Genomic DNA, 25,181 nt, shown 5'->3' with positions numbered 1-25,181 from the left:
GCACGTACATATGTATTATTGAATAATTCATATTTTAGACGATATATACATACTGCAAATAGTTTAAACATTGCATACTGGTCAATTTTAAAGTTTAATTCACAAAAACGGATAATTGTATTACGAATTTCTTTATGAAATGAGAAAATATGCCTTAATTTTAACCCCAAAAAATCGGATTGTTTGTAATGTAAATACACACTTTTTTTTAAACAAAAAATCTTTAGTTTTACATTAAATATGATAGTTTTATATCTGTTTTAGTTGTTTTAACCTATACTTTATTTTTTTTCAGTCTCTTTATATTAAAAAAAATTAATTAAAAATTACTTAGTCGTGATAGCTAAATAAGGGGACCATTGTAAGGGACGTTTTTTAACCTCTTTTTGACACTTTTTTTGGGGTCTAACACCTTGTATTTTATCAATAAGATACTGAAGTTGAATTCTATCAAAAAAAGTTGCGGTACCCTGGGGTGTAACACAAACTCCTTAACTAGAACGCTTTTGAAAACTAGCTGATGGACTATCGTAGTAGTGAAACAAATCAGTAAACTCTAAGTTTTTTTTGTTATACATTATTTTAATATTTGTAAATTACAGTTACATGTATATATAATTTTCATCCATTTGTATATCATTCTATTGCACTATATTAATTATAGTGCTGTGCAAGTGCATGGTGGACACTCTTCTGTAATAATTCGATTTTTCTAATAGATTGAATTTGAGTGGGCATTCATATTTTCCAGCAAAACGTTCAATGTCCCACGCAGAGAGAGGGAGCAAAGACAGATAGCTCTGCATGGGAGATTGCAAACGTTCTTGAGATATTCTTCCGCATGCGGCAACACACTTTTTCTGTACGTGTGTATAAATATTAAAGATGTTTTCCTTTATTTATGTATCTAACGAGTTTAACGACATTTTCATATTATTAATTTATGTTAAAAAAAATATATTTTTTGGAGTATCCATTTAAAATGAATTAAGGACTAGTGATAGAATGTAATGTTGCACTCGATAATGTCCCCGTATTTATTATTATCATGTGTATAGATCGGTTATTATTTCAAAACGAAGGTTACGTAATGGAAATTTAGATGACAGCAATACGCATGAATGCCCTCGCTGTCATCCGATGTAAAATAAATAGAGAAGCTGTTCATTAAGATATCATTTAATAAACAAACACACGGACCTACTTTTTTTTCTCTTTTTGATTTCTCATTCAATGACCAGTGGCGGAACCAGAATTTTTGAAAATGATGGAGCTGCGTTTGTTGGATCTATAAGCAGTTTGATTAAGAGGGGGCTCGGGACTCAGTTTTGTCAAAACTCCCTGCTAATTAAAAAAAAATACAAGATAAGAGGTGGCGAGAAAATATCTTCGTCCTCGGTCAATATAATCTAAATAGACGCATATATAATGTATAAAAGTCTGCAATTCATAAATGTAATTCAATGCCTTCCAAAACCATGTTATGATTATGTATGCAAGATATGGCGACCTATGAAATGATCCGCTTGATGCTGATGAAAGAGAAAATTACATAAATAAGGCCGTTAGTGCTCTCGTTTGGATTGTTTTACATAATCTTTTCAGGGCCTTTTATTGTTGACTATGAGGTATGGGATTTGCTCATTGTTGAAGGCCGTACGGTGACCTAAAGTTGTTAATTTCTGTGTCAATTTTCCGTAAAGAAATGAGGTAGCATTTTGTTTTTTTACATGTAGCTTTTTTTTGCTTCGAATAACAGGACAGAGCTTTTAGTTTCAGTCGATATACACGCCATCTTGAAATAACTACAAAATGTACTTGCCACATATAAATTATGTTTGGTTGCTTCATGATGTGGCTGATATTCAGCAACAACTATTGGCTTAAATGAAATAAAAAATTACAGACTGTTCTCTTCTGAGGATATTAAGCCATCAAATTAACTATGTGTATTACATTTCAGATCAAATGTTATTAATTCATGGTCGTTTTATTATGCATATATTACACACTGAAATTGAAAATAAAAATATCAACCATTAAAACGTCTTTATTTGCATTGCTAATCTGCAATATGCACGATTTGTTTGCTGAACAATGTTCCTGTACAATGTTTTCAAAAATGCATTAAATGTATTTTATGACTTTTGTCAATCTAGGCACACCTCCAGAGAGACACATCTCGGGAATCGTGTCTATATATTTGTAAATATTTTAATTTTCAACAAGTAAAGTGAACAAAATATAAAAAGAAAGGATGTATAACGCACACTCTTAAAGTAGAACAACATAATTTTCCCTAAAAACTAAATATTTATATAACATTTTTATATCAATCAGTACATAAAAATACCACATTTCAATACTAAATCAACAACCCGATGCACAACTATTACCTTCAGTTTACATTCAGCATCCAATGGATATTACCTTGAAAAAGAATATAGCGAAGTAGTTCAGAGCTTTTTAGAAAGCTAAAACTTATAATTTTCTTAATTTTCAAAGTGTATATCACTGATGCGTTTTGTTTTAATCTGTGTCAAAAAAGCGTTTACCAGAACGTAATAGGTGTTTGCACATAACGTAATTGGTGTTTTGACATAACGTAATAGGTGTTTGCACATAAAGTAATAGATGTTTGGACATAATGTAATAGGCATTTGCACATAGCGTAATCGGTGTTTGCACATAATGTCAGCGGTATTTGCACATAACGTAATAGTGTTTGCACATAATGATGTAGTTTTTATGAATAACTTAATAGGTATTTGCACATAACGCAGTAGGTGTTTACACATAAGGTAAACTATGTTTGCACATAGGGTAAACGATGTTTGCACATAGGGTAAACGATGTTTGCACATTAGGTAAACGAAGTTTGCACAAAACGTATAAGTTGTTTGCACATGATGTAAAAGGCATTTGCACATGACGTAATGAATGCTCACATAGAGTATCAATTGTTCGGCAAAACGCATATGAATTATACAATGATGTGTTGTGTTTTTCACTGGAGATACATATGTATAAACACAACATAAGTCCAAAAGACTATAATATCATGATGTTTACATAGAACAAAGGTGTATCAAATCAAAATCTTTAGAATATTCGGCATAACAATCACATTTAGGACAGGACGCAATTTTTAACTGACTTACGTAAAAGAAGAGTAGACACAACATAGATAAAATATGAGAGAATGTAAAGATGGTTGATCAAAAAGTTTCGAAGTATTCACAGAATATATAGTAGTTAAAGCATAATGTAATGCCTATTGTACACAACAAAGTTTAGCAATGACATATCATACTACTGTTTGACCAAACAAGTAACTAATTTGACATAACACAGAGATGCCGTGTCATGAAATACAGACATTTGCACATAACATAAAGAAGAAACGACAGGACGTAAAGACAAAGCGACAGAACACATTAAATGTTTACACTATAAGACAGTTCCGGCGTTCCATACTATGTATATTTAACAGTGATAAACCTACCCTTTCACGAATAAAAAAACAAATTTCAAAACTTTTGGTTATACAAACTACCACAGATTAGGTATTGAAGGCTGTAAAACTTATAAATTTGGATCTCTCTCTGGTATCTTTCGCATCTCCTTTACGACCTTAAACTGATATCGCCATGATTTAAAGAGAAAACAGACAAGCAAAAGTACTCAAAACAAAACATTGAAAACTAAAGACTAAACAATACGAGGCCGATTACAAATGTCGGGTTATCTCAGGTGCTCCAGACATCTATGCAGATCTTGTTTCACATGTGGCACCCTTTTTTGTTGCTCATTTAAGTGCAAATACAGGGATAAATCTAATTTGGTAGTTCACATCTGTGGAAAGAGGACGGGATTGTTTAAACAACATTTTGAACAAAGCTAAATATCGGTCAATCAACTCGTGATGGCATTCATAAAAATGCACGAAGAGATGACTTCAATTTCGCTATTTTTTTAAGATTTACAATGTATTGAAAGTTAACATTTTTGTCTTACGCGACATCACTTAATTTCATGTTTATATTTACTTCTATAATTAAGGGAAAATATGGTCATTATGCAAGTCACCAGTATATCAAGTCGATGAAAATACATATTTAATCATTTAATTTTTACCCCAGCTTGCATGCCAAATCCATGTAATCATGGCTCATGTCGAAAAGGTCCGAATGGGTATGACTGTACTTGCTCTTATGGATATACTGGGTCTACATGTGAGACAGGTAGGATACTAAATACTATACCCAATAAACGTACACATTAAGCAAATAGTAACATAAAATTTACCAAGAAAAAGTATATTGTACAAGGGTTTATTTGCGTTTACAGAGAAGCGTTCATAAAACTATGACATTGAAGTTTTGCTTTTGTAAGCTTTAGATCAGTTTGATAAAGTGATAAGGAATAGGGATGTCTTATATTGTACTGTCCTTAAAATCTTAAAAAAATCTTTAAAACATATTCCGTTAACAGATCTAGAGGTTACACGCATGCCGATATTATGTTAGACAGCACTTCAGTGTTGACATGAATATCAATTATATGGTATTTGTTTTGGATAAATTTCCTGTTACAAAACTTTTCGAAAAACTAAGGATTTTCTTATCCCAGGAATAGATTACCTTAGCCGTATTTGGCACAATGTTTTGGAATTTTAGGTCATCAATGCTCGTCAACTTTATACTTGCTTGGCTTTATATCTATTTTTATCTGAGCGTCACTGATGAGTCTTATATAGACGAAACGCGCGTGTACAATTATAATCCTGGTACCTTTAATAACTTTTAACACTCGGTTGATGCCACTGCTGGTGGATGTTTCGTCTCCGAGGGTTTCACCAGCCCAGTTGTCAGCACTTCGGTTTTGACATGAATATCAGTTATATGGTAATTCCTATAAATTTCCTGTCACAAAAATTAGAATTTTTGAACAACTAAGGATTTTTTTTATCCCAGAAATAGTTTACCTCAGCCGTATTTAGCACAACGTTTTGTGAACTTTGGGTCCTCAGTGCTCTTCAACTTTGTACTTGTTTGGCTTTATAACTATTTTGATCTGAGCGTCAGTAATGAGTCTTATGTAGATTAAACGCGCGTCTGGCGTATACAATTATAATCCTGGTACCTTTCATAACTAATTAGATAGGTGATGCCTTCTTGAACCATTTAAACCAACAACAAACTCGAATACTTATACATGTAGCGATAACTTCTATGTCGGATCGTATTTTAGAGATGCGTGTAGGTACATATAAATACATATATAGTCATTTATTCGTATTTTTCTGCTAACATAATTAGTTTTCAGCTATTAATTAGGTTGTCCAATATCTGATAAATACTTGACTAGTATCAAAACAATTTATTAGGGTCGTTTGCAATATTTTTGTTTAAAAGTTAAGAATACTATAATAATGACTTTCTTTCATGTCCTGATCTCGAGGAATAACACTACATAAAACTTGTAGTTTCAATTATTCAAACAACGAATAAAATAAAAAAAGTTTTGTGGGGAACAACACTAACATACAATATTTAGCTAAAATTACAAGACTAACAAAAAAAAAAGATTATTCTTACTCTAAATTGTAAGTAATTTGAGTAAATTTTATTCATGTATTTAGTGATAAAAAAACACAATTCACTTAAGCTTAATGTCAAATAGTGGTGATCACACTATCATTGTTTTAGCTCACCGGGCCCAAAGGGGACATGTGACCTTAGTTCATCACTTGGCGTCCGTCGTCTGTTCGTCGTCGTCGTCTGTTCGTCGTCATCGTCTGTCAGTCGTCGATTTTTTTCTGAAATTTTACTGTTTTAGTTTATTATCTCTTATCTTTCAATAGGTAAAGAGAAAGTGTAAAAAGTAGTATTGACAAGATATTCAAATGTGCAAGCCTATGACTTTCCCAAATCTTTTTCTTATAATGGGCAAAATACTTTCAAATTTTAACTGAAAATTCCATATGGTATCTAGTTTACAATTGCATTGAAAGTTTTGATCCATCAACAAACATGGCAGCTGTGACTAAAATTGGAACATAGGGGACAAAGGCAGTTTTTGGTTCAATTATATCAAAAAACAATAAAGCAAAATTTATAGGAATTGCAGTGATAAACGGGTCATGATATTTTTGTTATGAAATTTTCAGACAACAATTAAAAGGCTAGTGTTGAAAACAATTTTAATAAAATGTTTCTGTTTTTATGCCCCAACTACGATAGTAGAGGGGCGTTATGTTTTCTGGTCTGTGCCTCCGTTTGTTCGTCCGTTCGTTCGTTCGTCCGACTTCAGGTTAAAGTTTTTGGTCAAGGTAGTTTTTGATGAAGTTGAAGTCCAATCCACTTGAAACTTAGTACACATGTTCCCCATGATATGATCTTTCTAATTGTAATGCCAAATTATAGTTTTGACCCCAATTTCATGGTCAACTGAACATACAAAATGAAAGTGCGAAGTTCAGGTTAAAGTTTTTGGTCAAGGTAGTTTTTGATGAAGTTAGAGTCACAACTACTTGAAACTTAGTACACATGTTCCCTATGATATGATCTTTCTAATTTTAATTCCAAATTAAAGTTTTGACCCCAATTTCACGGTCCACTGAACATGGAAAATTATAGTGCGAGTGGGCATCCGTGTACTATGGACACATTCTTGTTTTGTTCTTTTCTTGAATGTTAGTATAAATAGAGAGAAATTATAAATGTGTACAAGTTCAGCTAAGTAAGTTCTAGAAATAAGTCAGCATAATCAAAAAAGTCAATTGACCCATCAAGGAGTAATTGCCCTAAACACTTTTTTTTACCTTTTTTTGTAAAGGACTTATTACTTTTTCACTAATTTTCTGCTCTGAAACTACTCGTGCAAACACTTGAAAACTTTAATTCAATGCTACTAATGGTATCTTGTTTATAGATAGTATTTAGGAATTTCATCTTTTTAAAAACGTGACGGCAGGTCAAATACATAAAACATTAGCTCTCATCTCAAGCGGTAAGAACAAAACTCGCATATATAGGTGTACCTTTTTTGTAATTGTTAAACTTGTTTAGATCTAACTGTGAAGTCGTCTAAAGACTAATAGGACATTTCATTGTTGGGTTATTTTAAGAAATAGCTTATTGTTAGGAAATGTTACCGGTTAGGGTGATTATCTTATATAATATTATAGAAAGAGAGAAAAACGGTATACATAAGTGAGATCTACAAATAAGTTAAATGCCTGACACTGAAATTGCAGGTAAATACTATAAAGGTCTTATGAGCCTCTTTTTTTGTGAAAAGAAAAGTAAAAAAAAAGATGTTTTCGTTTTCTGTATTTTTAGCACTACCTTTGTGGAGATGGAAAGACTGCAGTATGTATTCTGTTTAATACTCTTTTATTATAATAATAATAAAACCACTGTATGTATCAACTAGAATAAAGAGTATGTACCTGCATTTATTAGTTGATAAAATAGTTTAGTTTTGTACAATAGCATATTAAATTTATTTTTCTGTATAGCAATTGCCTTTTACGAGCAAGTGATTCAAGAAATCGTTTCTAATTAACAAAATTATAAAAGAATCTAATTGGGGTTTGATCAATTCATACAAAAATAATAAAATCAAATCCTTAAAATCAAAGGCTTGACATTAAAATATATATCTTCCTTCAGTTAATCTTGGACATAACTAAGACCCCTTAGTGTCAAACAAAATGGGAAAATTTGTATATCGAAAATATAAATTGGAAACAAATTTAGCTTAATCTTAGTAAAATGGATAATAATAGACAATTTAAAGAATTTCAATGGAAATGTATACACAGGATTATTTACACCGAAAATAGACTACAAATAATGCATATGTCTAATGGGAAATGTCATTTATGTGATGAAAATGATAATATTGAAACTCTTGAGCATTTATTTTATCAATGTAACAATGTACACCATTGATAGAAATCGTTATTAGAAATATACAACTTTGTAACTTAATATATAACGAGGCATTTGTTGAAAAAGATATTTGTTTTGTTCTAAGTCAAATGAAGGATCTGTGCTTCATTTTTTACATTGGTGTTCTTTTCAATCAAAATATAATCGTTTCCGTTTAACAGAGGAAGATACGCCACATGTTACTAGTTATCGCTTTTGTCATCGTTTGCCCACTGTGCTTACACTCGGTAAAACCTTGACATGTACATAGATATGCGAATAACATGTTTGTTTAAAATGTTGCCATTATTTACATAAATTGTGTACCTGTAGAAAACTTATTAAAAATGTCATTTCACATCCTAAATTTTACGGTAATATTGTACTCAAAGCGAGGAAATCACAATGTGATCCGTTTAAACTCATCGAACCATAAAAAACTTATAAGTAAGGGTTATCGTACCAATATTGTAATTAGATCTCTGAATATAGTTTACATTGGCCCTTATATCGATTTTGTCATTAGCAAATTTAAACATAACTAAATTGTATGTTCTTTTGAGGCGGGATGTACAGCGACACAAACACGTTAATTTTTATCTCTATAGAAGTCGCTCCTCATTATCCTACTACCTGTCGTTACATTTATTTTTGGCATTGCACAAGTCATGTCTTCTGGACTGTTTATGACGTTAAAATACTTAATTGATGGAATGTGTTTTAGTTGATTTTAGTCTCTGATACATGTTTTTTTTTATATTATTAATTGTTTTTGGCTTTTAACTAGCTGTCAGTAACTGCGAGTACTCTCAAAATGTATTTTCTTATTAATTCGAACTGTTGATACTGCTTATAATGCTTTTTTGTTATTTTATATTGATATGGATCTTGCCAATATACCAGCTTTGATTATTTGGAATATCTTCTAATTTTCAAATTTTGGTACTACATTTGTATGAAGTTCAAGATTATTCTCCCTTAATCTGTACAGGGAAGTTTTAGCTAGCTCTAATTGTATAGTTTTATTGTTGATATTTACCCCAATTTGTGTCTATGTATTTATATGACAGAACTTCTTGGTATTCCTAATTATTGGAAGAATTTTATACACATAATTGTAGTATACCTAAAACGACAAAGTTATTTTTCATTTACCTGTATTATTAAAACCGTTTTTTTTTTTAAAAATGATTATTTTTAAGGGTTAAATATTTAGCAGTGGTGTCTTGTCATGGCTTTGTTTGGACTTGTTTGTTTGCTTTTTGGCCTTGAATTTTTGTCCCTTATATTTTATTTACTGTGCATTGCATTCAGATATCGCAGATCAAATTTATTCGTTCATAGTGTGTTAATTTTCGTTTTTTGATTGAGTTAAGCCTGCCAATTAATATTTTATCGTGTGTTTTTCTATGTTGTGATGTTATGCTATTGCTTTAGAAAAAGAGAGAAGGTTTGGTACCATTAAACATTTAATCCCGCTGCAAATGTTTGCACCTGTCCTAAGTCAGGAATCTGATGTACAGTAGTTGTCGTTTGTTCATGTAATTTATACCTGTTTCTCGTTTATCGCTTTTTATATAGATTTAGCATCGGTCACACCTTACCGGATAGCACGAACGGACGCCTAACGGATGAAAATAAATGTTGTCCGTTGACAAAATTGTTATCCGTTGGGAGTCCGTTGATGTACTGACCGAATAAAACGGACGTGTAACGAATGCCTAACGGACACACACCGGATATACCACGTACGAGAAATGGAAACGAACCGGACAGAACGTATGTCGAATGTACTTCCAACGGACGAGTACCGCATAAAACGGACACCTAACGGAAGCGTACCGGATAAAACGGATGAACAAGATATATGGAAAAATTAAAGGCGACAATAATAATACATGTAAATCGTATTAATATTCAAAATGTTTCTGTGTAAATGATTTTGGTCTGTTCTTCAAAATGTCACCAAAGGACAATGTCTGGCCTGACTAAAAACTGCTTGATTGTGAAGACAGACATGGAACGGATACAAAACGGACACCAAACGGACGAATACCGTACAAAACGGACGCCTAACGGACGTTCAACGTACATTTTATCCGTTGGACGTCTGTTCAAAGATTTGAACATGCTCAAAATTTTCAACCGGACAGAACGGACGTCGACGGATAAAACGTACGCTTTAACGGACATGCAACGGATATGGACGGACGTCTAACGGATAAGAACGGACGTTAAACCGACATGAACGGATTTAAAAAAAAGTTATCCGTTAGGCGTCCGTTCGAGCTATCCGGTAAGGTGCGACCGAGGCTTTAGACCGTTGGTTTTCCTGTTTGAATGATTTTACACTAGTAATTTTGGGACCCTTTATAGGTTGTTGTTCGGTGTTAGCCGAGGCTCCATGTTGAAGGCCATACATTGACCTATAATGGTTTACTTTTATAAATTGTTATTTGGATGGAGAGTTGTCTCATTGGCACTCACACCACATCTTCCTATATCTATGTAGTCAAATATATTTCTTTTTCTATCTATTACTCGGAATGATCATAAGTGTACACAGACGTTAAGTTTAAATTAGATTAAAACTTAAGAAACAAATACGCTCATAATTTTCAATACAATGTACTATTGAATTGAAGCTTTGAAGCTACAATGTACATCCACTTTAACACTGAAGTCCTTGGAAAAATGTAAACCAAAAGTGTATTTTAGTTTATTTCGCGAGTAATTTTAGACCCAAATATCAATCTAGGATAGCGTTTCGCAAGGTAAGGTCAATCCTACATTTCAGAGGCAAGAACATATATAAACTACGTAGCAATTTTAGGAGCCATTTGAAAAAAAGAGTTTAGAAAAGTGCATCATTATTCCAAAGCAGTACTGTTTTAAAAGAATTCGATATGAACCATTTGACAAAATATACATCCACAAGATTTATGAATTGTCTAATTTTTTCGTGTGTAACTTGTAATAGATTATTTCAAAATTATTGATAAATCTCCATGTATAATTGCTGATAAGGCTACACCAATTTGATTCTTTGTTCGACGGAACCGCCCGCACCTATGTTTTTCAAATTCCCGCTTCCCGCATCCGGAAATGTTATCATGTCCTTTTCCCGCACCGTTTTTTTTGTAAATATTATGAAAAGATATTAACATTTGTTTTTAAAATCACAGTCTGTGTAAATATCTATGAAAATATTTGTTTCAGCATGAAACCTTTTTATCCAAAGTGGGAGTGCTCTGATTTATATTTATAGCAGTGAAAATACCTGCAAAGAACAAAAAATTGGGTTCTTTCCCCCTTACTTATATTCCCTATAAAAAAATGTTCGTTGTTAGAATAAAGTACAAAGAACTTTTGAAGGATTTGCCTTCTACTGCAATTATATTGTATGCTGGCGAAACAAAACTATCCATAGCCGCTACATGTTTATGCACCTGTCCTGATTGATTCAGGGACCTGCCATTCAGCAGTTATCGTTTATTTATGTTGTTTATTGGTATTGTCCCGTTTGGATATATAAATTAGATCGTTTGTTTTCCTGTTGGAATTGTGTACTCTTATAATTTTGGGGTCCTTTATAGCTTGCTGTTTGGTCTGTATCAAAGCCTACTATTTTATGTTTACAAAAAACAAATATAATCGCTCGCCTTTACTTTTCAAGATTCGCCTAAAAAATTAGCAAATTAAATATTTTTTTTGTTAAATTTTCAAATCGATCGCTAGGCCCAAATTTTGGAGTCCAAAAATCCGTAGAACAATAAACTAAATTGGTGTGGCCTAACTAAAAATAGCTATTGCTGTGTAGCAAATCACTCCGGCATAAGCGAGGAAAACAATTCTACGTGTGTTATGCTGTAGTTCTCGTTATATGTCATTAATACAGATAATTTACCATTACTCGTGATTATAAAGAACTGTCTAACGATTTGTTCCCCTTTTCTAAAATTTAACACATTCCTAGACCATCGCTAGATGAGTATTTAAGTTTCGATAGACTATATATGCTATCAAATACGAACTATCATATTAAGTCACTTTCTGTTATAGTTTTATTCTTTTATTGCAGATTAATTTTTATCAATTTTATGGTAGTGTCCTTTGACAAAAGTTGAAGATACAAAAGAAGGAATTCAAAGCAATTAGTCATTTTCCCATTTGTTAAACATTTGGAAAATAGACTTCAGCCGTACCATAGTGAACTCTTTATTTCATAAGATACTTAAATCAGGATATTTCTAGCAACGCAACCATGACAGAATATGTACGATCTTCAATACTCTGAATATATGAAGTGGACAAATCTTTAACTAATACGCTTGAGCTGGTTAATTGATACTACAGATAATTACAAACTCCTCAACAGGAAACAGTGTTGTTCATTGTAACACATTTTTTTTTCTACTTAAATTTATATTCAGTTGTGTTTTTAGGTATACCAGCAACACGTTCTATCAGCTTTTCATATCTGGACATATCTCCAAAACCTATACGTATTCCAGGAAATATTACTTCTGCTTACGATATCAGGATCAATCGAAGAATTGGTGGATACAATCCTTTGCGATTGAACGTTACTTTGGATAAGATACTAATGGGTAATTCGCATGCTGTGCCATGTAACAATCAGATAGGTACATGGTTAGTATAGATTTTCATTCAACTATTTTAATATTAACTAAATTGATACCTTACTCCATATTTTATATAGACAAGTTATAATCCTCCTGAGTTTTGGAAAGACAAAAAAAATTGGGACAGTTGCAACGGTTCTTTAATGCATTTCCTTTTTGTAAAAAAAATAAAATTTTTAAACAAATTCTTTACAGCAATGTATAAGGTATAATGAAAAAAAATCACTCTTTCATTATATACATGCACACGTATGCAACTGTTAGTTTGTCTTTTTGTAAATATACAAATGACAATCAACGTGAATTTAAGATGCCCGCCTTGTAATTCATAGATTCTCAAATGAAACAAGAATTCGACTAAAATTTTGTGATAAGATTAGATTGCTAGTGCTGTTTTCGTTTCTAGAACATTTATTTTTTTTAATCTCAAAATGAATCTGTACTGGCCATATTGCTATATAAGAATAAAATATGATGTACAGTATTCCACCGAGTATCCTTCTTAATTTTACCACTACTTGTTCAAGGAGCATACGGAAAATTATGGGTTCTTTGTAATTTTGCAATTTTGCATATTGGCCATATAAGATAAGACATACCCTATATAAAATGAAAGTCTAATCCCTAGGTCGAAGCAATTTTTTAACCATGATTATTTCATTCTGCCCATTATGTAAATAGTTAAACATTGTGCATTTTCCATTAGAATTACACAATAACTTGTAAATATCATCTTAGGGAATTTATCGTCGGTTTAAAATTCAAGACGGAAACAGACTGGTTTTTCCGTAAATAAAGGCAACAGTGGTATACCGCTGTTCAAAACTGATGAATCCATGGAAAAAACCAAAATCGAGGCAAAAAACTAAAACTGAGGGAAACGCATTAAATATAAGAGGAGAACAACGACACAACATTAAAATGTAACACACACAGAAACGGACTAAGCATTAGACAAAATCCTATGAAAATAACAAATACAACTAACATCAAAACCAAATACATTAATTTGGGATAGATAAGTACCGTGACACGTCTTATGGTAATATGAATTCACACTCAAAAATAAGAGAAAACAAACGACGCAACGGAAACACAACGTTCAAATGTAACACACACATAAACGAACTATAATATAACAATGGCCATAATCCAGACTTGGTACAGGACATTTTTAAAGGAAAAATTAGTAGGTTGAACCTGGTTTTGTGGCATGCCAAACCTCCCTCTTTTATGGCCATGTGAAATATAACATTAAAATGACAACACAACACTACAGGACTACAATACAAATAAATAGGAGAACACCATTGACAAAGAAACACGAATAATAGCTAACAAAAGGCAACAGATTTAAAATTTAATACGCCAGAAGTGCATTTTGTTCACACAAGACTTACTGGTGAATATACTAATTGATAATTTTATTTCACAACTAAAGTGAAGAAAATTATCAAAAGAACCCAGGTCACGTGGTGCAAATCATAATAGTAGAAGTTTCTTAATATGTGTAAGTTTTAGGTTTATTGAAATATTATTGACTTTTACTGGTCATTCAAATGATGGTATTGTAAATCAGAAAGTATATTCGACAAGGACCATATTTCGCCCCGATCATAAAGTTCAATGTTACAAGATAAAACATGTTTTAAGTTGACTTTAAGATATTTTTTATTCTACAGCGTTGAATTTTATATTTCAAATATGTCAAGATAAGAGATTTTGGCAAAATGTGACAAAATTGCAAGGATTTCAACCAAATTTAGGCATGTTAGGTGCATGAAACATAGAGCGTCGACAAACCATATATTCAAGTTAGTCATATATACAATGTCTTTACAAACATTATTACACAAGTTCTTACTTGTCGACGTATGCGCTCTATATTTCATGTCCAATAATCGATGAATATTTACCCATTTTCCTCGACTTTTTAGTGGAATATCAAAATGAGTACTATTTATGACGTCATTATAGAAATGAAGGAACGTAAATTTACAATGAAAAGGCTTTTTTTTCTATCTAGTCATTGTTTAGCTATGATTCAAAAGATCCCTTTTTGAGAGAACAATAATTCTATTTTCAGTTTTTACGACGATCTGTGCGAAATTATTCGTAGAACTTTCTTCAATCGAACATGCCCTCAAGCATTTATTGATGTTGGATATACGTGTGACTGTCCTATTCGCATTGATCCTGCACATCTAGTCATGAATTACCATCCACAAAGGGAAGTTTCATCCTTATGGCAACCTTTGTCAGACTTTGGGTTATTTGGAATTGGCATAGAGTCACTAATGGAAGTTGTATTACAATTGTTCTCTGGTATATCTTACGTAAAAAAGGTTTCATTAAACCATGGTTTTTTAGCTAATGTAAGTATTTTAAAATACAATAAAAATACCAATACACAGGGCATGAATTTCCCTTTTTTTATGATTTGATAAAACATTTCTGGTCGTACACTTGGTGATTGGAGTTCACGATCTATGGAACAGAAACGACAACTTGTAACTTAGTTTATTTGATTAACTTTATGCCAAATTGCGTTTACTTTATGCCATATCATTTGTTGTTATCTTATTTTTATGCCTATTGTGAATTCATTTTGTTTTGGGGTACTAATTTTTTTTTGGATTGATGAACCAATCATATTTCTCATGTTTCTATGAGTCTTGATTTTCGTATATAGAAACCTTTGGAAATTCGATGAACATTTGATTTCGTGTTTGCCTCTACAAAATAATTGACGATAACTGTTATCCAACAATTGATAATGAAGCTATACTATGATGTATTTAAATCGATATCGCATGCAACTTTTAAATTAGAGTAACATGTTTGACAGTGTTTACTGAGACAACTACCAAACCAAGTTTGAATGATATCGTGTAATCAAGTATACCTCACCATATAGCCGTTAACAATAAGCAACGACAAACCGTACAGAAGGGGAAAAGAGGTGTACTGTATGACAAAATCTGAACCGTTTAATTGCAAAAATCGGTGGCCTGATTTATACGCAAATAATAAAAGAGAAACAAATACAACAATCAGAAATTTAACGAATGAAAATCTCAGGCTCCTTACTTTGGACAGGTATATATAGAAAATGATGAGGTTACACATGTTTTTGAATGCCGAATTACCTCAGCAACTGTGTTACAATGGTGTTACAGACGAACATAAGAGCATTTTTAATCAAAGTGATTATTTTTTTATATTTTAATTTAGTACACACGCTTTAATAAGATGTTATACAATATTTTATGAATACATCATTTTAAAGGGAATGCATTCTTATTTTACTCTTTATTTACATAACAAACGTGGTTAAGTCTAAAATGTCGTACATGTATGTCTGTACTCGACTGTACTGATCTATACTCGACCAGTCTGATTAAGTCTGAACTAGTTTGAATTTTACTCGATATTACTCGAACCCATTCTTAACCGTTCTCGACTGTATTGATTTGTACTTGACCCTTATCTTTGCCATTGAAAATTGTCTGAACTACACGTATTTCTCGACCAGTTTGAAACAGTCTTAATCCATTCCCGACCTGTACTCGACATATGTATTTCAGTCTAAACCATACTCAACCAAAGGTCTGAACAATACTCGACCAGTCAAAACCATACTTGACCAAATAACCTTAACTGTGTTTTTAATTTTAACAGTTACAATAAATTTCTATTTTACAGACATGGCAACAGGCCAAATAAAATAAAGATATTTGTATCAACAGATTTTTACATCCTTACATCATTCTCAGGTCAATCAAAAAATGATAATTTAATTCTGTCGATTTTAAAGCTTTAGAGTTTTGATATCAATAAAAATGTCTCTTACCTAAAAACACACCTATTTTACTGATAACTGGTAATACAACCTCATTAACGTGCTTTTTGTTTGGCAGGTGTTTTTCCCCTTGTAAACCTAAACTATTACTTTTATTTTAAACCAGAAGCAATACAGCTTATATCATAGATATAAACATGTTTATCATTTAATTACAATCGGAGGAAAGACTACATAATATCAATCATTCAGAATTTCACGAAAATTTTATATCTGTTGCGTATTTTAAACATATTCACTAATTAGACAATTTTGGTATATTCATAAATAACATAGGTTTCATGGTTACATACAGTACACTAGTTATATACGTATCTTTTAATGAGGTAACAACAGCCAACAAAATAACTGAAATATATATATATATTATCCTTCTTATTTGAAACATATTATATATAATATATATCAAAAAAGGATAAAGAAAATAAAGAAAGAAATAACTTTGTTCTTCTGATTACTGGTAATGTATAAAGTAATACCTCTTGCTTGGGACATACTCATTAAAAAGATAATCACACTTGGAGTATAAAATTTCTGAATACCATTAGTTCATAAATTTAATATCATTTTAAACATAAATTGCAGAGCCTTTTAAATTCAATAGATAAATAAAGGCAACAGTAGTATACCGCTGTTCAAACTCATAAATCCATGGACAAAAAACAAAATCGGGGTAACAAACTAAAACTGAGGGAAACGCATAAATATAAGAAGAGAACAACGACACAACACTACAATGTAACACACACAGAAACGGACCACCAAGCATCAGACAAAATCCTACGAGAATAACAAATATAACATCAAAATCAAATACATGAATTAGGGATAGACAAGTACCGTGACACGTCTTATCGCAATGTCAATATACACTCAAAACTAAGAGAAAACAAACGACGCAACGTTCAATTGTAACACACACAGAAACGAACTATAATATAACAATGGCCATATTCCTGACTTGGTACAGGACATTTTTAAAGGAAAATATGGTGGGTTGAACCTGGTTTAATGGCAATGTTAAATATAACATTGAAATGACAACATAATATTACAGGACTACAATACAAATAAATAGGAGAACGTATTAGACAAAGAAACACATGATAAATAATTCACGAGTTTATGAACAGATTGGGCTTTCTTTTTCGCTGTACACACATGTACTGAGGTAGTTGAACTTTATTAAAGTGCTTCTTATATGCGTTGTCTTTACTTTTTACAAAAGTTATTAAAGTTTAATAAATTTTATTTTTACTGCTACTTTAAAAAACATATACTATTTTAAAAGGTTGTCAATGATTGCTATCGAAGTTTCATTATCATTATTATATTACATTGTTGGATTTACAAAACAAAGGTGTCATTTTTTAAATTTATTACTCAAAGAAATTCATTGTTTGCTCATAGTTGAAGACAGTTCAAATTATCATTAAACTAAAACAGAAATTTTAAACGCTTAAAGGTAAGTGCCAGCCCGCTACAGGCAAATGTCAAAACATAAGTTAACATAATTTAGGATCATTAGTTCTCTGTCTTATATATGTGCGTATAAAATGATAACTATTTAGATCAGTCTTTAATTTTTTTTTTTAAAGAAAATCAATGTAAGGAAGTAATTGATAAAACTAGTACATATATTTAAAGATTTAAAAACGGTTTTAAAATTATAGTAGATAGGATCAATGGGTTTAAATGGATTTTTTCTAAATCCACGTGCGACGTGTATAAAAACAATGCATCACAAAACTGTATCTATGCTCTGTCCCGTTATGAATAAGAATTCTACATGATGCAGTTTTGACATATTTCACCCTTTGAGTAAACTTTTCTAAAAATTATCAGCAAATTTCATTATATTACATTGTTATTTTAATTGTTCGTTTACTCTTTCTCAACCTGATTAAACAAATATTTGGATTCGTTCGGGAGTGAAGTGAGTAATAGAAAACTAGAAAATTTTGTTTTTGTTTAGTTTACGGCAATAACACTAGCAACAAGACGGGTGCCACACATGTGGATCCGCTTATCCTTCCTGAGCACCAGAGATTACCTCCAGTTTTTGGTGGGTTTCGTGTTGCTTAGTTTTTAGTTTTCTATGTTTTGTCTTCTGTACTAGTATTTGTTTGTTTGTTTTTAAATGTGTAGCCATGACGTTGTCAGTTAATTTTCAATCTATGAGTTTGACTGTTCCTTTGGCATCTTTCGTCCCTTTTTTACTGCTAGAGAAAAGAAGCTGAAATAAGCCTTTTTAAATTTCAAAGTTGTTTCTAGAGTTAAAATATTTGCTAATTAGATTTTGATTGTCATGTAGTTCTTATATTGACAATATATTTGTAACGTTTAAGGGATATGCAATACAGTTGCTTAATGTAGTTTTTTTATTCGAGATTAAACCCTCACATATTGGGAAATGATGCATTTTGCAATTCATTATAATCATTAAATATAAAGCAAGTAAAAGGACTCCTTTTTATCTATTCCTAACATTATTGAACAGTACTAAGATTTACAAGGGCTTATAAACTGCTTAATCAAAATTGGTATAACCTTAGTTTTTCTCCAAGTAATTTATGAAAATCTAAAATAACAATTAATAAAATACGGATTACTCTTGTACAAATGTAAGGTTTGCCGTGAATTATTTCAGGACTTAACTACTGACTACTGACCTGATTTAACCCTCGGCGACTGATAGTCCACGAGCAGAGATATCGATCTTCGACTGAAGCGCTTTTTCCGAATTTATCATGAACAGGAATGCTTGAAGCGAAATCTTTAAGCTTAATTGGAAATTGGAAAACTACTGATTCTGATTTTAGTAAATAAAGCAAACAAAAGAGAATAAGAATTTAAAGTTTACGAATAAAAAGAGGAAATACCACATCTTCTTGTATATATTTTTTGATTTAAACTAAATGCAATTGAATGAATCAAACGGAATAAGATAAAGTACACTTTAATTTAAGACAACTAAATGTTTTTTTGTTCATTTCTTCCTCTCTCTCTCTCTCTCTGGAGTCTTATATGATTTTGATTGCAAAATTAGAGAACACCATAGTACATGCATAGTTGTAAACAGTTCAAATGATTATGTTATAAGGCAAACATTTTAAAGGCTTTAGTTCTAGCCCCTCTTATGCAAAAGTCATAGTAAAATAATGCATTCACGAGTTTACGTAGATTTTAAGAAAGATTTTTTTTACGGGGATATGGTTTCATTGATTTTGGTTGACATTTTTATTCAATCTCAAAATTACTATTTTTATCAAAAGTTGTTGCGTACATTGTCTAATGTGTTCCTGTTGTCTGTGTCTTTTCCCTCACATTATGCTTTGATAAAAAGAATAATATGTTATAAGTAGTTTACACAATAAATACAAAAGCCTTTTGATTTCAGGATGTGTCTTGAACAAAAGATACGGTTTTATTGAATATATCTTGCTGCTAATCGTTAAAGTCCTAAATAAACAACTTGCTTTTCTCTACTTCCTAAATGACATTAGGATCTTTTATCATAAAAAAAAATGTTTTTGTTTACTTTTAATTTTTACCATTTGCCATTTTTTTCAATCAAAGATGATACAGATAACTAAAGAAATGTAAAATAAAAATGTGTGTACACTTTTCGATATGCCGGTTTCCTAAAGCCATTATTTCCCAGCTAGATCAATACAATTTTTTTCAATCCGCATATTACTTTGACTTCTATAAGGTAATTAAAGATGGTGTCTTTTGGCTTTAATTTTGATTCACTTATAGGATCTTTGCATCGGCAATAACCACATTTATTCTAAAACCAATTGTTGGCATAATACGGGTTATGTTCGTCTCCTATATGTTATCATGGTATGATACTAAACCCCTAAAGGAAGGTATTGTGCTTGATATTCATATGATGAAGACATAATCCTTCAATCAGTTAGATTGAGGTCTGGATCTGGCATGTCAGTAAATGCTAGTAGTTCTATGTTAATTTGTGAATCATTGTCTTTTTGTTTAGTTTCTTTTGTTATCTATGCTGACTTCGGACTCGGACTTTTTTTACACTGAGTTTTACTATATGTCTGGCTATGTGTTTGTTTTTCTACATTAGCTAGTGGTATAGGAGGAGGATTTAGATATAAAAAAAATTATATATAATCACGCCGCATTTTTGTCCCTGTCCAAAGTTAGAAGCCTCTGAGCTTTGTTAAAATTGTATGAATTTTAATTTTAGTTTCTTTTATATATTTCGGAGTTTAGTATGACGTATCATTATCACTGAATGAGTCCACATTTTAGTTTAAAGGCCAGCTGGGTTGTTGCCTCATTGACACATTCCTTATTTCCATTCTCAATACTATGATCCAACTCTTCCCCTTAGCGTAATAGGTAAAAAAGCAGGATAAGCCTATTTCCCCCTAGTAGCGCGAAAACGCATTTGACTAACAGGTAGAACAACTGACTTTTTTAAACTATGATGACTGCCATTGACGATTACCAAATAAATTGATCACAAGATGTAACATGGATCTTATTATTAATGTAATACCATCAAAAACAAAAAGACTTGTGGAGAGGATGGTATACCGCAAACAGGAGGTGCAACAACTTTTACGCCATATCCGGATTTTGACAATTAATGTCTCTCCAATGATGTTCAATATTCAGAGTTTGTGTTGAACAGACAATTTCTAAGCCGAATATGAAATGTCGAAATTTCTTTTTTTGTTCAAACCTTTTAACTTTATTTTTCAACTTTATTTTAATGTTTGACCTTTTACACCACTGTTGCATGTCTATCATTCAGTAGTATTCGTTAGTTTTTGTATGTCATTTTTGTGATTTTGTTATTTGTTTGTGTTTTGCTTATTGTTTTCATAAAATTCAGACTTCTAATTTTCTTGTTTAAAATGTTTAAAATTGTGTAATGTCAATAACTATGGTTTTGTTTAGTTAATTGTAGAATGCCGAACTTAAATGTATTATTGCTCATACCAAAGTTAATTGGTCCGTAGTAGATATGTGTTCTTTTTTATAATTAAAGCTTAATATTAAACAGATTGCTCGATGTGTCCTCATAACACTTCTTATTTCATTTAGGGCAAATTTAAAGGACGTTTAGAACTATTAGAAAGAAACCAGATGATCGGATGCCTTGCTGTAGAGTTTTCCATAAAGATACCATGTCATGGCTTCCTGTGTGGGGGTTAATAGACGTCCTTTGGATATAACATTTAACAAAATCTTCTGTAACTGAATATCTCAGAAATTGCAATTAAAATGTTGTTAAAGATGTGTTGATGTTTAAACTGAATACAAATGTGAACATCAAAGTCGTTCACCTCTCCAACAAGGACACAGCACGTATATTATGTATTAAAGTAAACCCTATTAATTATATTTAAACCTACGCGATGTATAATCTTGATATAGTACAAAATGTATTCTAAAATTGATTAAAAATCAACCATTAACCGGAAATAGATACTAGTTTATAAATAAGGAGCTCAATATCCGATGAAATTCCAAAAATTGCTTGCTGATTTAAAAAACATCAGGTCTTGTAATCATAAAATTTTTGATCCCGAATATCGTATTCACTCTGATATTAATCTTTTAGGAAATGGAGTTTCGAGCACACATGTTGTGCCGAGTACATGCACAATGAACAATAGGATAAAATTTAATATATGATATAATATTCACGGTCAACATTGTAAAGATAATGACATTTCCATATATAAAATAAAGATATCTGTATTGCATTTCTAGCTCCGACGGTTTCAACTGGTGATTTGATTGTTGAATATTATATATACTCGTGACGCGTTAGCGGAGTCAGTAAACTGGTGTTTGCGACCATCAAGTCACTAATTGATATTGTCGGAGCTTCATATACAATATTGTTATCTCCATTATAAGGCAACTGATAGAAGACAAAGTTAAAAAAATATACATTTAATATATGTCATACGTCGTCTGCGCTTACGGTTTTATGCAACCGTTTTCATAGCATCAATTGTGAATTGATGCCACAAAAACGATGTTTCATTAGACTTTTATATAACCCTTTTTATTGATTGTGTCTGTTATGGTATTGGTTTGACATTATATATGTTTTGCTTAATACGTTCTTTTTAATATATCAGTTTTATCATTGATGGCATAAACAGTTTTAACGTATCACCAATTTGTTATCAAATTTTTAATGTTACAGCTGTGATATAGATGTGTGAGTTTTTCTTTGTCTTGTATACTAGAATAACAATTACTGTTCTTTGATTTGCTCCTTTTGAACAAATTTTCTCTGTTAAAAACATATTTATGAACGATCGATTGAAAGACTTATTTAATTTGCTTTCCAACAGAACATATTAACATTTTAATCCCATGTTGCATTATACTCACGATTACCATGATTACAGTTATTACAGTTTTGAAGCTATATTAAAGTTTATAGAAAAAGCATCTGATATCAAATTGAATGTAATTTCATTTGTGATTACTTACTATTTTCTTTTATCGTTTAATTTGAACGTTTTTGAATGTAATTCCAATTATCGGATATGGTGTTTTGAGCACCCATGTTGTACTCCGAGTACCGAATAAAGAGGATATACTATTAGATGATTTAGTTATCAAAAGTACCAGGATTATAATTTCATACGCCAGATGCGCGTTTCGTCTACATAAGACTCATCAGTGACGCTCAGATCAAAATAGTTAAAAAGCCAAATAAATACAAAGTTGAAGAGCATTGAGGATCCAAAATTCCAAAAATTTGTGCCAAATACGGCTAAGGTAATCTACTCCTGGGGTAAGAAAATCCTTAGTATTTCGAAAAATTCAAAATGTTTTGTAAACAGAAAATTTATAAAAACGACCATATAATTGATATTCATGTCAACACCGAAGTGCTGACTACTGGGCTGGTGATACCCTCGGGGACGAAACGTCCACCAGCAGTGGATATAATTATAATGAAATAATACGTTATATATGTATTGCTGTTATAAACAACTAAATATATGCAGTTAACTTACCTGAATATGTCCTTGACTTGTGGTACAAGGAAACGGATCCTTTCACGGAGATAGTTGTGTCAGTGTAGGAATTGTTATATCGTGACACATATTGACAGCTTTCAGTATCAAAGTACATCTTTGATGAGACATCATATTCAATAAAAAATGAATTGATCAACAATATGTTCTTACAACCGTTTTAATGTTGCAGCTGTGATAAAGATGTGTGAGTGTTCCGTTTTCTGGTTTACACTAAAGAGATTTACTGTCTTTGTATTTGGTCATTTTGAACAGATTTGCTCTGTATAAAACATGTTTATGAACGATTTTTGTCTTATTGTATTGATCTTTATTTGGTTTTTTTTTCACAGAACATATTCATATTTTTATATTTCGTCTGCATTATACTCAATATTTCAGTTAATTTCACAATTCAGGAATTATTTAAAAGTTTGAAGAAATAAAAATTTAATTTTACTGCAATTTCATTTTGATTATTCTCTTTTTTTCTGTTATTGTTGAGTTGTAAGTTATTTGAATTTAATGCCAATTGTATTGTTGGTTAGAGTGTAGCTTTTAGTTTATTTTGGCACGATTACGTTATAAGTAATTCCAACCTTGTTTATAAAGATTTCGCTGTTGATCCTTTTTTTCTTATTCCAAATATCTATAATAGTATTATTTAACGTTTTTCTAATTTGCAAAGAAAAGAGATTTACTATTTTATTAATTTGTTTTGCTTCCAAATAATTGTTTTGATCAATGCTTTATATATTATTTATTTTTGCCACACAGAAACAAGGCGAATGCTACATATATGTTGGCTTACAGAGAACGTATTGTTTTAGTTTTGGATATTAGTATGTATTTGAAACGATTACAAATATCAAATATGAAATAGTCTTCAGAACTTGTTAGCTCCTTTGTATTACTTTGTATAACTCGATCTTAATTCAATTATCTGTTTAGAGTATCGTCCAGTGTAAAATAAACTCAAAGTAAATATCACTCCTAAAATTGTATACGCACAACACGTGTGTCGTATTTATACGCTATAGACAACCAACATGTTAGACAAAGGGCAAAACATGAAAATGATTGTACCAAGTCAGAAATACGGCAGTTGTTTTTCATGTGTACCATTAATTAATAGGATTTGATTTTGAAAGTTTTTATGGATTTCCCCTTCTTTCGATGGCACAAAAGTTCTTTTTTCTGTAAATATATAGAGGCTTGCATTTTTTTTATAGGCAAAACAGGGTTATAAACAGATACAAGGATTGAAATTTCGTATTTGTGTCTGAAGCACGTTTCGTATACAAAAGACTCATCAGTGACGCTGGAATAAAAGTAAGTTAAAAAGGCCAAATAAAGTACGATTGTTTCTAAAAAAAATCATTCACATACATTCCGTCTGTTAAATTGTTTTTTGCAATGACGATGTTAGATTCTTTTCAACTTATGAGATTTTAATGTGACCTTGATATTTTTCGACTCTTCTTTAAAATTGAGAATGGAAATGGGGAATGTGTCAAAGAGACAACAACCCGACCAAATAAAAAACAACAGCAGAAGGTCACCAACAGGTCTTCAATGTAGCGAGAAATTCCCGCACCCGGAGGCGTCCTTCAGCTGGCCCCTAAACAAATATATATACTAGTTCAGTGATAATGAACGCCATACTAATTTCCAAATTGTACACAAGAAACTAAAATTTGTTCAT

General features: G+C 31.4%; 1 long non-coding RNA gene across 1 annotated transcript; it reads left to right on the top strand.

Moving 5' to 3' along the window:
- Window positions 1-4,142: 4,142 nt before the first annotated feature.
- Window positions 4,143-12,571, top strand: LOC139492487 (uncharacterized). The gene is made up of 3 exons (XR_011656857.1): window positions 4,143-4,244; window positions 7,347-7,376; window positions 12,386-12,571. It is a non-coding gene; the product is annotated as an uncharacterized lncRNA (long non-coding RNA).
- Window positions 12,572-25,181: the final 12,610 nt, after the last annotated feature.

The sequence above is a fragment of the Mytilus edulis genome, chromosome 10, assembly GCF_963676685.1.
Source record: "Mytilus edulis chromosome 10, xbMytEdul2.2, whole genome shotgun sequence".
NCBI lineage: Eukaryota > Metazoa > Mollusca > Bivalvia > Mytilida > Mytilidae > Mytilus > Mytilus edulis.
This window is presented reverse-complemented; position numbering and strand designations above follow the sequence as displayed.